Genomic DNA, 10,530 nt, shown 5'->3' with positions numbered 1-10,530 from the left:
TCGCAGTGAAGGAACCACCAGATGGCCCTCAGAGCTGGACCTCAGTGTCTGGGCTGAACGATGGGGTGTATTATTATTATTATCATCTCATCCACATCATCAGCGTCTCCCCCAAGAGTGCTGGGAACTGTATTTTTTTCACAGCATTAACCTCACAGAGCTCAAACTTCTAGCACCTTTAACAAACTACTATTTCTAGGTTTGTCCATGACTGCTCACCTGGCAGAAGAGTGCTTCAGGTGTATCAGGTGTGGATGTCACCGGACTTCCTTTTTTAGAGGAAGGGTTGTAGCTGAGTCGTAGAAGGAGCACAGGTCAAATCCCTAGCATAGCTGGGAAGACCCTTGTCTGAACCTTGGAAGGCTGTTGCCAGTCGGACGCCCTTGCCTGCAGATGGAGCCTTTTTGTGCAAAAAGTTACAAGCTTTGCCGCTGAGTCACAGGCCTTCCTCCCAAGTTGCACTCATCTGGAACACAGCGGTTGCAGAAGGAATGCAAGGGGGGGAATGCAGGAGGCAGCAGTCTGGAGACCAATTTCCCCAAGACTCCCATCTTGCTTGCTTTTAAAGAGAAGCAAGTTTCAGCTTCCTAGCTCTTATGGCTGTGAAGACAAGCTTGAACAAAAGAAGAGCTCTGCTGGATCAGGCCCAAGGCCAAGCATACTGTCTCCAGCGATGGAAGCAGGGCGTCACCAACAGGGTTAATAGACACTGATAGCCTTATCTTTCATGAATTGCAGAGTTGGAAGGGACCCTGAGGGCCATCTAAGTCCAAACCCTGCAATGCAAGCATCTCAACACATGGTCTCCCATCCAATTTGAAACCATACTGGACCCTGCTTAGCTTTGCAAACGTGCGAGCCAATCTATTGCTGCACTACCAATCCTCTTTTAAAGCCATCCAAGTTGGTGGCCATCGCTGCCTCCTGGGGGAGCAAATTTCAACTGTGTGAAGTCTCCCCCCCCCCGTTTTTTGGCCTGTCCTGATTCTTTCAATGCTCAGCTTCACCCATGAGTTCTAGCGTTATAAGAGAGCGAGAGACAAAATCTCCCACCCAGTGCTTTTTTTCTAAAAAAAAAATGTTTAGGGGTACTCTCATTTTGACTCAAGAAAACCACCATTTTATAGTTCGAATCAGGAAAAATAAATACAGTAAATGGTCGCTTGCCTCTTCTCTATGCTAAGAAGTCCCAAGTGTTGCACACTTTCCTTGAAAGAGGCATGCTGGCAATGCCTTGTGTCATCTCAGAAGCCAGGGGTTAGGAAGGAGGCTTTGAAATCATGCAAAGGAACTGCAATTATCCTAATCTGTTGCATTTGCATAATCTATGCGGGTTGCGGAATCCAGCTTCTCTAGGAGCAGAATTTGGGTTAGGTAGACATAGAGGTGTGCTTTTAAAAAAATATAAACAAACATGGAGTGCAGATAAGGAAAGAGCAGAAAATTGGTCCAGGTTGCATTTCAAGGCCAAATGACTCAATTCACATGTTTCAAAAAACCAAACTCAAGCTGTCCTGTGAATTTTGCATTTATCTGAATTTTTCGATGCAAAGCTTGTTACAAACATGCATTTCACGTATTGAAATGCACATATCAATGAAGATAACATAAACAATGCATGAATATTTGAAGAAACTCCTTTGCAATAAATAAATAAATAAATAAATAAATGTGTTTGTTACGGAAGAGTGCTCTAAAATGCTGATGAATTTCCATGAGGGTCTTTCGAATAATAATAATAGCAAACCGATATAGAAATGTGGAGAACTGTAAGGCTGTAAAAAATGAGAAACTGAAACTGAGGGATCCACTCACCCCTACAGACTGCCAAACGCTTGCAAAATGCCATCTGTCCTACCCATGGCATTCCAGCTCCAAGCAGTCAGAAGCCCAAAATGGTATCAGCAACTGTATCAGAGCCTCTCTCTGTGTGTGTCTCTTTCTCTCTGCACAGCTACATCTGCTGAATAGCAAGACAGATCACCTTCCCTTGTGCCAGTTCTGCTGGCTGTTCATTTGTAGAGAGGAATGTCAGGGTTTATGTACATATCCTTGCCTGTACTGGGGACTCTCAGACCTGGAAGCCTCGGATCGTATCCAAAGTTAATCCTACTCAGAGGAGATCCATTGAAATTAATGGACATGACAAACTTAGGCCTTAAAAAAAAAAGTCCTTACTGTTAATACAGTAAGTAGACAGACAGACAAATAAGGTTGAAATATTCCAAACTATTATTCTATTACCAGTACTACTATTATTTTTTAAAATAAAACAACAACAACAACGCTGTAGAGGGCAGATATCATTTAGGAATTTCCACCTCAGGAATGTAAATATTTTGGGCTATCCCTGGAAGACAGGTTCTGGAGTTCAGCCCAGCTTTGGGGAAGGTTTAGCACAGATTTGCAGAAAAAGGTGTGTGGGGTGAGGGATGAACACAAAGTTTAAAGCAAGTGTGATGATAGATCTCTTGCAAAAAGAACAGGTATTTGGTGAATGCTGTTCGTCAGGAAAGGCCCCTCCAAAGAAATCCATTTTCTTCACTGACTTACTAATACTATACGCCAGCAAAATTGTCTCTTCGGAATAGGGATAAATGAATCTCTCATTTCTTGTTTCTCAGTTTTCGAATCTCAAATTCAGTTCTCCATATTTCCCTAGTAATTTGGTTGTGCTTTTTAAAATTCTTACGGAAATTTGTCAGGGTTTCAGTGCCAATTTCACTTAATAAACTGATGGCTGTATCTAGACCAACTGAAAAAATTGGGTTGTATCCAGCAAAGAGTAGATACAGTGAAACTGTATTTCACTGTATCTATTCTTTGTTGGATACAACCCAATTTTTTGTGTGCTGTTTTGACTAGCATACACATTTTCTCTTTGCTAGCAATTTTATCAGTTTTACTAATATATGCATTCTTATGCACACTTTCCTCTAATAAGCACATTTTTGTAAACACTGGTTGGTGGGAGAACTGCACTGCAAATTTCAGAGAAATGCACATTTTGAAGGATAATAATCTCTGGGTTTATGCATTGGTTCAACAAGTGTGAATTAGGTTGTTTCTTCTTAAGATGGAAACAAGATCCAATTTCTTCCCCAATCCCTACTCTGGAGGCTAGCAAAATATCCTTCTTCCTCTGCTTTGCTGGTACATTCGTACTTCAGAAGTTAAACAGAATCTGTTCCAGAAGTCCGTTTGGTTTCCAAAACATTTGACTTCCAAAGCGCGGCTTCTCATCAGAAGCCCTGTTGGACGTTCAGCTTCCAAAAGAACGTTTGAAAACAGGAACACTCACTTCCAGTTTTCGATCATTCGGGAGCTGGAACATTCAACTCCCAAGGTACGTCTGGAGCCGAGGTACGACTGTAATTCCAAATTCATAGATATGGGATTTTTAAAAGATTTTATTTCTTGCAATCTTGAATGCAGGGTATGTGTGAGTTGGGTAAAGCAGTGTGGAGGGCTGGCTTTCGCTATGTCTGGGGAGGTTTACAGAGTTTGTGCATGTGCAGAAGATTAACCCAACACAAGTCAATTAGATGAGACATTTGGCATGCACATAAAGACATCCACCCACCCCACCCTTGGCAAGGCGAGCCTGGGAGCACCATACCCTCTGGCCACGTTTATGACCCGAGGCGTGCAGAAAGTGGACAGAGAAAAGGTTTTCTATGTTTCTCATAATGCTAGAAACTCTAGGACATCCACGGAAGCCAATTCAGGAGGACAGACAAAAGAAAAGTCCTTCTTCACACAGCACATAGCTGAAACTATGGAACTCACTTCCACAGGAGGCAATGGGGCACCAACTTAAGTAAAGGTAAAGGGACCCCTGACCATTAGGTCCAGTCGTGGACGACTCTGGGGTTGCAGCGCTCATCTCACTTTACTGGCCGAGGGAGCCGGCGTACAGCTTCCAAGCCATGTGGCCAGCATGACTAAGCCGCTTCTGGTGAACCACAGCAGTGCATGGAAACGCCGTTTACCTTCCCGCCAGAGCGGTACCTATTTATCTACTTACATTTTGACGTGCTTTCGACATGCTAGGTTGGCAGGAGCAGGGACTGAGCAACGGGAACTCACCCCATCGTGGAATTCGAACCGCCAACCTTCTGATCGGCAAGTCATAGACTCTGTGGTTTAACCCGCAGCACCACCCGTGTCCAAGGACTGGACAAATGGAGCCTCCAAGTTCAGAGGCAAGTGCACTGCCGAATACCAGAGGCTTTGGAATAAACAGCAAGGGTGGATTGTCACATCTCATGCGCTTCCAGGAGCCATGAGGCTGTCCACTCTTGAGAAAGGAATCCCAGACTAGAGAGATGGCCTCCCCCACTTTCTATTCTTTATAATTTCCTTTCTATAAGTTTTCAACAAATAAACCATCCAACAACATTTCAAATTTAGCAATCCTTCCACCTACAACTTCCCTCCCCTCCATGGTTCCCTCAAAATTTTAATTTATGCTGCATATTATAGTTACTCTAGACCTTCACCTTACCTCAACAGGCTTCCTCAACCTTGGCCCTCCAGATGTTTTGAGACTACAGTTCCCATCATCCCTGACCACTGGTCCTGCTAGCTAGGGATCATGGGAGTTGTAGGCCAAAAACATCTGGAGGGCCGAGTTTGAGGAAGCCTGCCTCACAATAAAAACCAAAAAGTTCGCCTCCACTGCTGCTCTTACTCAGATCCTATTTGCATTCTAACATTTTTTTTTTTTACACTGTGCTTTTAAGTACCGTATTCTGCAAACGTTTTCCAATTTTCTTTAAAACCAGTCTCTTTCTGATGGTCTTATCTGACAACACCATTTCTACACTTGTGAGTGGGACAGTGACTGAGTGAATTAATGAATAAATAGACAGATAATTCCTGGCAAGGCTAATATGTGTTCGGCCAGCATCCACCTGCTGGCCTTCATACATACAGTCAGGCCTGTCAACTTCCTTCTCTTCTGTCTCAGTTTTGCAGACAGGGAGGAAAATGGAGACAAAACTAGAATTAATTGCCGCTGCCTCTTGTTGACTCTGCCTCTGGCTCCGCCTCCTGTGGGGCTCCCCTCCTCCTGCCCACCCACCCCAGTCCCAAAGGGCAATACCCGCAAAATGCTAATAGGGCTGCCATTATTTTTCAAGCCAGAGGACCAAGGCAACAATGGGTTAGGTGGAAGAGATTGCAGAGAAAGGGAATCTTATAAACCTGTAAGCCGTTGATACCTTTCCCCTTCTATTTGCATTAATATCATGACAGGTCTTTCAGGTAAAGCCAGGCACACAGATAACCCGGCTCCGAGTGAGTCACCCTCGCCGCAGCCCTCTCCTTTGTACGTACTTTTGCGCCTGGCGCACTGTGCTCAAAAGCCACACCCGAGCATGAAATTAATGTGTTTAGACTTGCGAAAGGTATTATCAGGGGGAGAAAAGGTGAGCAAAACACAAGAATCAACAAGACCCATTTGCTCAGAATTTGAGAGCTTTTGTTTCCCCCCCCCCCACCAAAAACAGTAGAAAACCCTGGGGCGGTGTTTGAAGACTTTGGCTCCAAAGATCACAACTACTGAAGTTGTGATGGGCAGTGGATATGCTTCCAGTTGCATTCAGTGCTAGTCCTGCTCAAAGTAGACCCACTGAAAATAACGGAAATGACTTATGTAGAGCCATTCATTTCAATTAATCTGAGTAAGATTAGCACCAGATATAATCCTTTGGTTTGGCAGACAAAGAGCTCTGTATAGTTCAAAGGTTTGTCCATAGGCTCTGGCTTCTACTGGGCTCCTTGCATTTCATCTCACCAGTCCTCAATGGGGAACATCCATTGCTGATCTTGTCAATATTGTAAAACCACTGGTTGCTCCAGAAAAATACAACAGCTCCCCACTTTGGCACCTCCCCTTCTCCGGCGGGGGGGGGGCATGTTATCTGTTTATCAAACGTGCCAATCTGAGTATTTGAAGCTGTATAGCAACGGATTTCAGGTCAGACACAGAACAGAACAACAGACCTAATTAATTAATAAATTGGGTGTTGCTGGAGATGTCGGCCATGCTTGCTGGGGCAGATGGGAGTTATTGTTCAGCAACACCTCGAGAGTCAAAGTTATATCACCCTTCCTCTAAATAATTGCATGGGCAGTACCTATCCCTGAAGGGAACTTTAGTAAATTCGTCCTCTAGGTTCTCAGGGGGTACAATGTTAAAACTTATATGCCTGTTTACTCAGAAGCAAGTCTTCGGTTCAATGGGACTTGCTTCCAAGCAAAGGCATACAGGACTGCAGACTTAGAAGGATCTCAAGTACAAAAGGATGAGAAGGGGCAGCTGCTTCCTTTATACAACAAGAGCTGGGGGATCTGGTGTCCTCCAAGACACTATTGGACTCTCAGGTCCCATCAGCCCCAGCCAACCATGGCCGTTGGTCAGAGATGATGGGAGTTGTAGACTAGCAACAACTGGAGGGCCATGGGTCCTACATCCATGTTGCAAAGCAGGGTTTCTCAAACCTGGGTCTCCAGCTGCTTTTGGACTACAATTCTCATCATCCCTGACCACTGGTCCTGCCAGCTAGGGATGATGGGCTTTGTAGTCTCCAAAAACAGAGCACGTCCTGCTCTGGGATCCTCCTGTCTTGCAAGTCAAGGGATAAGTGCCAAAGCTGGGAACGTTAAGTCCCACAGACACCTTGAGCCAGGGAGCAGATCCAACCAACCCCCCCTCAGCTGAGTAAATAGTGCCAATTTGCAAGTGAAATTAATAATTTGGAAAGTGAAGGCTGGCTGTGAACTGGCAACCATCCCAGACTGGGGACCAACCATGAGTATGTCACACGTCTAGCGAGGGCGAGGGCTGTAGAGCATCTGCCTTGTATGCGAAAGATCCCAGTCTCTCTCTCTCTGGCATCTCCAAGTGGGGCTGGGAGAGACTTCCTTCTTGAAACCCTGCAGACACTCTGCATGCACAGCAGATATAGGGGCAACCACTTTTTGCTTCTTAGAGCGAAACCAGATATAGTAGTTGTAGTAATGCTCGCCCCCAACCTCTTGCCCCTCCCTTCTCCGGTCTCTGCTCTCCGGCCAGACCAGGGGGCGCCCAGGACAGGGTAGGCGGGCGAAATTACTGTTTTAGCAATGCCAAAAACAAGCCAAACAAAACCCGGTAGGGCTGCCACCACTCCCTATGTTCTAGGGGACCCAAGATCACAACCCAGGGAGAAGGCTGTGACCCGTTAGCCTGGCCGTCCCCCTACTCCACAAGCTGCATCCACAGTCTTGCAGGCAGAAATTCTACGGTAGAGCGTAACCCAGCGTAAGGCAAGGACTTAGCTATTCCCTTTGGAAAGGCACACAACTAAAACAGTTTCATCTTTAAAATGTTTATTTTAAAATAACATAAGAAACATGCTAAAATAGCAGGCACATCTTTTGGAACGTTACAGATAAGAAAACAAGAAAGCTACTAGACTAACTAAGATCACATACTCACAACTCTAACACAAAGATAGGACAGTTGAAGTTCTTTCAAGACTCTGCAGGTAGACGACGAGTGAAGATTTCCATCTCAAAAGATGAGTAGCGGCCTATTAAGCTGGAACAATAGAGCCTGGCATCTTTGCGATTTGCAGAGCAAAGCAGAGAGCAAAGAGCAAGACAATAGCTTGATCTTTTATCCACAATTCGCAACCTGCGTCGTAACTTTCAAGCCAATCATAAGACTCAGATTATTTTTGAATGCGCCAATGATCGGCTTGCTGGTCAATCAATTTACCTCTTGACAGCTGGGCCAATTTAGAATTCAAACTTTAAATCAAAGGGTTTCCTCCCTTCCAAGGAAATTAGCCAGAGACACATTCCCAGGCAATTCAAGGGCAGATAACAACACTGGGGGGGAAGATGTTTACACCAGTGTTTCCCAACCTTTTTTGGGCAAAGGCACACTTGTTTCATGAAAAAAATCTTGAGGCACACCACCATTAGAAAATGTTTAAAAAATTAACTGTGTGCCTATATTGACTATATATAAAGTAACTCTCTTTAATAGGCATCAAATAAACACAAAGAAAGTATTTTATAATTACTTTATTATGAAATAGGACGCACCTACTTTTTTGGGGGGGGAAATAAAGGAATTTTTTTTTTCCTTTATTTCCCCCCCCCCCAAACCAGGTCGGGGAACAGTGGGATGGCGGTGCTGCGCCTCCCCGCTGTCCCCCGAGCTTGTGGGGCTGGCGCGCAAGGCTTGCCAACACGAGTGCGCAAGGCTTGCCAACAGCAGCGCGGAGCACGGGGCGTCCTCCAAAGGGCGCCCCGTGCTCCCGGCTTCCGCCCGCAAGCCTTGCGCTCTCGGGGGGAGATCCCCCGGGTGCGCAAGGCTTGCCGACACCAGCGCGGAGCACGGGGCGTCCTCCGAAGGGCACCCCGTGCTCCGCGCTGTCAGCTGCCGCCCGCAAGCCTTGCGCTCTCGGGGGGAGATCCCCCGGATGCGCAAGGCTTGCCGACACCAGCGCGGAGCACGGGGCGTCCTCCGAAGGGCACCCCGTGCTCCGTGCTGTCAGCTGCCGCCCGCAAGCCTTGCGCTCTCGGGGGGAGATCCCCCGGGTGCGCAAGGCTTGCCGACACCAGCGCGGAGCACGGGGCGTCCTCCGAAGGGCGCCCCGTGCTCGGCGCTGCCGGCTGCTGCCCGCAAGCCTTGCGCTCTCGGGGGGGAGATCCCCCAGGTGCGCAAGGCTTGCCGACACCAGCGCGGAGCACGGGACGTCCTCTGAAGGGCGCCCCGTGCTCCGCGCTGCCAGCTGCCGCCCGCAAGCCTTGCGCTCTCGGGGGGAGATCCCCCGGGTGCGCAAGGCTTGCCGGCACCAGCGCGGAGCACGGGGCGTCCTCCGAAGGGCGCCCCGTGCTCCGCGCTGCCAGCTGCCGCCCCAAGCCTTGCCCTCTCGGGGGGAGATCCCCCGGGTGCGCAAGGCTTGCCGGCACCAGCGCGGAGCACGGGGCGTCCTCCGAAGGGCGCCCCGTGCTCCGCGCTGCCAGCTGCCGCCCCAAGCCTTGCGCTCTCGGGGGGAGATCCCCCGGGTGCGCAAGGCTGGCCAACACCAGCGCGGAGCACGGGGCGTCCTCCGAAGGGCGTGCCGTGCTCCGCGCTGCCGGCTGCCGTCCGCAAGCCTTGCTCCTGCCGCCCGACTCGCCCGCCTCCCTCCCACGGCACACCAGGCAACGTCCAGCGGCACACTAGTGTGCCGCGGAACACCGGTTGGGAAACACTGGTTTACACCATCGAACTCAGGTGCTAGTTCCTTCATTAATCAAAACATCCTGGGTTCTAATAAACCTTTCAGCTGAGGAGTCAGTTAGTCTGAGATTTTAAAGACACACAACTCCTTTCCCAGGGTCCTTGCGGCGGATGAAACTCCCACAAGGCCTCACTCTCCTTGCTTGACCAAAGAATAGTTTTCTAAATATTCCTACTTTACTACAGTAGTTTTGCTTTTACACTTGGAAGAAATTGATCTTTTAGCGTGGCAGCACTCTTTCTTTGGAATTCCCTATCAGCAAGCAAGGTGCCTTTGCTGCAAACTTTTAGGCACCTGCTAAAATACTTTAGTTCAGGGAAACCTACCCCGATGCATAGAAGCCAGCATGTGGTTTAATCTGTTCTTAACTGAACTCTTGATATTTTTTTTAAAAAAGTTTTAAAAATGTAATTGATATGTTTTTAACTTTTTCTTTTATTGACGATTTCGATGTTTTTCTTTCCTGTTTGCAAAGTGCTTAGAGGTTTTATTTACAACCAAACAGTATGTACATAGTGTTAAATGAAATAAAATGAATAAATTAAATCGCAGTACAGCAAGAGGACTGCGGGCTTTGCACTTCCCGAGTTGTGACACTGACAAAATTACACCCCACCCTCCCTGCAGCTTCTGGGGGGAGCTCATATTGGCACCAATGGGAGAGTTTGTTTGTTTTTTTAAAAAAATATGGTATGTATTTTTATATTGTAAACCATCCTGTTATGTTTGGATGAAGGGTAGTGTGTGTGTGTGTGTGTGTGTGTGTATATACACATATATATAATTTTAACACAAATTATCCAGATATCACTATTCATATCCAGGCCTTGTTTCTAACCACCATCAAGACAAAATGCAAACTTGCCCTCATTTGCTTTAAGCCTAGAGACATATGGAAAGAGATCCTCTCCATTTCCCCATAAATAAGATTATGCACGGCTTTATATACCGTACATTACTACCAACAGATTACCGGGAAGAAGAAAGCTTGGTAATTTCCCCCCTACTAAACTGGAAACCTCCTTCTTAAGCCTGGCCTGGGGTAGATATAACCGTGGTTCACTGGGTTCATTGTGCCTTGATGACATCCAAGGTTAGCCTGAGGCTGTGTTTCAGTGGCTCAAGAAGATTGCTCACCTCTGAAGGCCCTTTGCGTCGTTTGTCCCCTCAGGCAAAGGATTGGTGGCAACAAGGGCCTCTGACACCCTCACTCTGACACAACGATGACAGAATATTCTCCTAG

General features: G+C 47.1%; 1 protein-coding gene and 1 long non-coding RNA gene across 3 annotated transcripts in view; both read right to left on the bottom strand.

The window, feature by feature from the left end:
• Positions 1 to 10,530, bottom strand: part of CAPN1 (calpain 1) — a 43,592-nt gene that overhangs the window by 26,735 nt on the left and 6,327 nt on the right. The window contains exon 1 of one of the 2 annotated variants that reach the window (XM_081891462.1): positions 4,937 to 5,045. The exons of the other annotated variant lie outside the window; for it this stretch is intronic. The gene's annotated coding sequence lies outside the window, so the exon portion shown is untranslated. Of the gene's footprint in view, positions 1 to 4,936; positions 5,046 to 10,530 lie in introns of those variants that run through there. 2 annotated transcript variants of the gene reach the window in all.
• Positions 1 to 10,530, bottom strand: part of LOC309358819 — a 53,962-nt gene that overhangs the window by 40,966 nt on the left and 2,466 nt on the right. The window lies entirely within an intron of this gene.

This window comes from Podarcis melisellensis (assembly GCF_964234715.1).
Source record: "Podarcis melisellensis genome assembly, chromosome: 16".
Lineage (NCBI taxonomy): Eukaryota > Metazoa > Chordata > Lepidosauria > Squamata > Lacertidae > Podarcis > Podarcis melisellensis.
The sequence above is the reverse complement of the archived record's forward strand: the minus strand, read 5'-3'. Positions and strand labels throughout refer to the sequence as shown.